We start from the raw sequence: 5,952 nt of genomic DNA on the forward strand, positions 1-5,952 counted from the left end.
AATCGTGGCCTCCTGCCCACCCCGCTCCCGCCGCAGTTGTTTATGAGCATAGATGTTACCCCTACCCCAAAAACTGTTATTGATTACAAATTTCTAGGATCACAAACAATGTACAATAGTACATAATGCATTTTAATTTTTTTTTTCTCGTTAACATCAATTTTTGATATAATGTAAATATGTACAAGAAAAAAAACAACTTGTATCAAAAATATCCAAAATTAGAGATATGACACTGACAATAGAAAAAAAAAACAATTAGTTTTATTACCTGCCGTCGGTGCAGGGAGGTAGTTGACTATCCCACCCCCTTCCTTGTCGGACAGGAACGCCGGACACCAAGACTATGTCGAGCTAAAAATTTTAATTTTTCTATCAATTTTAGGTAATTTTGATTGCCAATCCCTATATTGTGGTCCAAAAGTAAAATGTTGCAGTATGTTAAGCCATACGAAAATGCTCACTATGAGTCCTACCAGGGATTTTTTTATTCCAGGACTCCGACCGAAATTCTAGGTCTATGTTTCAAACACGCACCTCCTGTCGGCAAATATCTGGAGCCAACGCGGACTCAAAATGTTTCATCATATTGGTAAATTCAGCCCTCCGTATCCCTGGTCGTAAGTAAATGTTTGGTGAAGTCGGTGTGCAAAAAAAATTAAGGAACACTAAAGAACAGGTGAAATGTTAATTTGACTTGTAGTTTTCTTACTACTAATTACAGCAAATCTGTTTTTAACATAAACTAATCTATAGACATTTGTATTGGTGTCAGCACCAGACCGATGTGATTTTACAACCTGCTTAAAATTATACCGTAATAATATAGTAAATAGTCTAGCCGTTCATTAAAACCTACACCAATAATGCACATGTTCAATACATCGACGTGAGCGTAGCCTGTAATTTTGCCTGCGCATCAGCGTAAGCCACGAGTTTTAGAAAATTATGTTCTGGTTATCTAGAGAAAATTACTGATATTATTTTATTTTACTATGAAAGACTTCGTCCTCTTGGAAAATTGTTTTTTAAATTTAAAATTATGATCTCACAGAATATATAATTTTCTAAACATCATGTTACTGCCCTCTATGTTTAGAGATTAATTGAGGGCTCTAAACTGACAACTCCTTTAAAGACCGTCTGCTCATGGAGTTATAATTGTTTTGATCTCTGTGAGTAGCTTTTTTTTAAATTATTATTTTGTCCAGCCTTTATGTAGCTTTAAATTGTATATTGTTAAAAGATCACTTTTGTTTAATAAACCTATAAATAACCACTGCTAGTTAAGTGGCTTTTCAAAAAGATGAACTGTGTTCAACTGGTTGAACGTGGCCATATATTTTTTCACTCATGTTCTTATTGTCGTTTAAAACCCCGTTCCGCGACTTTTCTAGACTGATACCCATTACTAATATTTAAGTAATTTTATTTTATACAAGTATTTAAAAACACCTTTACAGAAGTAAAAGACACTAACACACAAAGTATTGTTTAAAACTTTTTTGAAAAGGAGTAGATGCAATATTTATTGGAACATAAAGCGATTCTACTCAAGATATTGCTATTTTAATTCATAATTCATAATTGTATTTCACTCAAACGTAATGAGTCTGGTAGGCAAAAAGGGAATATGTCCCTCTATAAGATGCTTACCCGAGATTTACACCAAATAGTTTTTCTGCACAGATTCAGAATAACATTTTTTGAGAATTAAAATTTGAATGTGTACATTTTGTGTTACACCAAAAATGATCATCAAATTTAATACCTAGACTCGCTAGTGCAATAGTTTACTTCTCGACAGAAAGTTTTAATCAGTCCGACTTTGGAGTGACGATAATGCAATCCTCAGGTTAGGCACACAGGGCGACTATTTCCAATACTTGGACTTTAGATATTAATAATGTTATATATTTGATCAAGTATAAGACGATCCCTGAGTTTGAGAAGATTTTTGGACAATTATTGACTGGGGATATTTTAGTAGTGATTTTTGAAAATTCAGAAATGTATATAATGCGCGTATAAGGCAACCCCACGTTTTTCGATCCTACCTTGCTATTTTAAGATTCGTCTTATACGCCAGAATATAGACACGATTGAAACCCAGCCATCACATCTCCGCGTTGTCGTGGAGTAGCATTAGAAACCTGTCTAATACCATTTTTGATTCTATATAAAAAATTTACCAATGACTTCTAATCAAAACAGAAGTGAATTCATACGGTAAATTTCATCAAGCTAAAACCTTGGTTTCTAAAAGAATCGCTACATTATCGCTACAACTTTTTTTTTAATGCAATCGTCGCACTAACGTAGCATTCCTCGATGCAATCGGTAAAGCGCCCCGATATCGACCAACCAATCAGCATCAACGAAAGCCATTGGCTAAATAGCATGTATCGATTTTGTGGAAACCGTGCATCGGGGTTCATTTGCAAAATTTCTTTGCAACCCAAACATTGGTAGCGACTAACAGGATGCAGAAAAGAAGTTTAAAATATTGTATCATAAAGTTATTTTGGAATGAATCAATTGACTACCAGCCTAATATATTGCAGCATTTCAAGGATGGTTGAAGCTATTTGGTATAATTGGAGGTTTTCAACTATCTTTCGATTTTCTTTAGAACAATAGAGCACGCGTAATAAATTGGTAACAAGCACGATAAAACAATAACCAATGACGTATTAAATGCTTTGACAGGTCCTCATAAGCGTTTGTACAGTCCACAAGTTACAAACTACATTACTTCTGTAGTAGACTGAACATCTTGCCTCTAAAAGCAAGTCGCAAAGCATTCCTTAATGATTATTTCTGGTGGGTTAAAAAAGAAGTTATGGCTTTAGAAACCATTGATAACAACATTTGTCGAGAACAATTAATATAAATCATCGTATTCAATTTAGGCATTTTAAAACAATGAATTAACGCGACATATTTAATTTAACAATAAAAAACAAATATCAAATACACCTGTAACTTAAAGTCAGCCAGTCGTCACTACATGGCCTAATGCACTAGTATGCTGTATCGATTTGTTTTACGAATCACTCATGAGCTTGACAAGCAAACGTCTGATAAGGTCATTTGAATTTTTATTGTAGATTCCCCCTCTGAGAAGTCGGCTAACAAGTAATATGAACATCAATGTTTGACAGAAACATTATGACATTATATGAGACTCGAACTATGGGTGCATGGTACTGATGAGTTTGAACCCGACCCACAATGAAGTATTTACAGGAAAGTAATAAATTCCAACTAGGAATGTGCAAGGAGGGTCTATGTTTACTGTTGTGAAGTCTAAAAGGACGTTTATAATTTCTTTTTTCCCTTTGAGGTCGTAGTCCGTATCCCATACGGAGTAATTTACTGTCCCTGGGTACGGACCTATTCTCCTATTGTTTTAATAATGCTGCCCTCTGTTAGGGGAATTCCCTAATGTCATAGTAACTAGACAAGGCTTAGTGATTGTATAGAGCAAGAATCGGCAATTTTTTCTGTCAGTGATTGGTGTACTTGGATAGACGAGGATAGCGGGATTGTTTGTATAATTAATTAATTAATTAATTAATTAATAATATAAATAATATGAATCTGAGGAAAGATTTTAACTAGAAACTTTAGCAGCGCAACCAGTAATGCTAGGCCTAGGTCTGCAAATGTTCATTTCGGCTTTGGTCATGTACATGGAACCCTCTCATATTTCAATACTCCTACCCCCATCTTCTCTATTATTATTATTATATTATAATATTATTTTATCAAGTGTACTAGTTTCAGTGAAATATATCCTAGGTCTAGTAGTCCACCGTTTGTAGGCCTAGCTAGGCTTACTTGCCCTCTATATCGTGGGAGGGGGCGTGTGGTAGAGGCTGTTCCCCAAATTATAACCTCAATGACCTTTGTGACCATGGGCATAAAAAAATCGTCATAAATATGAAAGCATATTTTTTTTTAACCAAACACATTTTATTTCTTTAGAAAACAACATATTCCACATAAGGCGTAACATTTTATGAGCATATAATTTTTTTAGTGTCGTTTACATGGGGTTTATGGGGGAAAAGGTAACTTTTTGGCCCCTAAATTGCAATTTTGGGGCACATGACCTTTGACCTAGGTAAGCAAGTCAAACAATTTTGCTATGATTTTTCGGAAGCCCAAAACATTTTACCCAACAATCAAAGCTAACATTTGCAGAAAGTTACAGTCATAAAAATTTATTATGCGTTTTTCAAAAACTATTAAAACCCCTTAAGGGGCCCCATCGACCTAGAATAGACCCTTGGGACTTTAAATTGTTAAGAGAGGACAAAACATTTTTAATTGGTGAATAAATGAAATGTCGTTCGGTTGAACTGGGTAAATTAGAAAAACAAATGCTCTCAATATGGAAGATATCACTCCACTTTGCGGAGGCAAAAAGGCAGTAGGCAAGCAGCATGTAAAAGGCAACCGACACTGAACTGTTGTTTAATTATTTCATTTTATTAATTAGTCGGGATTTACCAACAATATTCTTCAAGGTGGAGCTTTTCATCTGATTTCTTGGTCTCTTGACTCTTGACATTTTTAATCATGGGGTATTTGCCAAGTAGTGAAGTCCCCATTCGCAAACTTCCTCTCCCACAATACTCCTGTACTCCTGGTAAATAGTGTGGTTAGCCACCCCAGGCGGTTGGGAAAAAAATGATCGCTCGTCTTGTGTGTGTGCTTCCTGTGTATATATATTACGTTTAGTAGGCTACTTAACCTCAACTTCTTTTTGGATTCTATCTAAGAGTACTAGCCTCCTACTAATTTGAAAAAAAAAATCTTCAATTGAAGAGGACTCCCCACCCAAAATCTGCCACGCCCATCCCCCACATTCAGTGCTTTGTACCTTCCACTTACTTCTTCCATTGCATTCTAGATCCGACACTGCATATGTTTTAAATATACATCAAAAATACTTATAACATGATTATATTATAGTACGCCTCCTAATATCCCCTGGTCCCAATGTTTTGTACTGTACTGCCTGTGTCTGTGTGTGGGCGTAATGCAAAATTACAACTGATTACCCTATAGGATTGGATTGGATTTATTCGATGTAAACACCGAGGAGCCCACACAAGTCTAGAAGAAGACTTATTTACAGTATGGTGTGTTTCTGGTGGTGATTGGGCAGTAAACCGGGAGACAATACCCTACATGTTTAAGAAGAGTGTACTGCATTCTTTAACGTGCGCATGGGTCATAAATGCACACAGGATCATTTTGGTCAAGGGTGCTGTTCTGCTTTGTAAGATGGGGCAGGGGACTTTCATCCACACCTACCTCAGCTTAGTCCCCATCATGATTTGAATTCTAAAGGTGGGCAAACCTTTTTTTTTGGAATTAAAGGCCCGCCGTTGAATTTTCAAGAAAGCAATGAATGCAGATAAATTAGCACTAAACAAGGTGATTTTAGGCAAAATCATATAGATCTAATTAGTCTATCATAAAAAGTAGAACTTAAAATAATTGTATTTGAAATGTATTTACTTTACTTTACCTACCTCAAAGCCAATATTTCCTTTACACGCTATACTCATACTTCTCAATGGCACGTGCTCTCGAGTAGTGCACAAATTCTAGATGTTTGTGGGCGGAGATTCCGGTATATTGCTATCAGATCCAGAGGTGACGGAACTAGGGGATGCTGCGTTATGGAGAGTAATGTGTGACCGGAAATGGTCTGCAGTCAGTTGGTTGTTACCATGCGCCAGTGATGTACAGCAAGATGAAACTATGTAATGCATGAATAAAGTTCGGGTTTGTGTTGTAGTGAAATGATTATTGTACATTTTAAGTGCTCCCTCCATGCATAAGTGTAAGCTAAAATTATGGTGATTTATTAGCGAAGATACGGAGACAATTATTTTGAAGTTCCCTCTTTCCAAGAGGGGATGCAAATGATGC

The sequence above is a fragment of the Anneissia japonica genome, unplaced genomic scaffold, assembly GCF_011630105.1.
Source record: "Anneissia japonica isolate Jap-2015-1 unplaced genomic scaffold, ASM1163010v1 scaffold284969_len127995_cov102, whole genome shotgun sequence".
NCBI lineage: Eukaryota > Metazoa > Echinodermata > Crinoidea > Comatulida > Comatulidae > Anneissia > Anneissia japonica.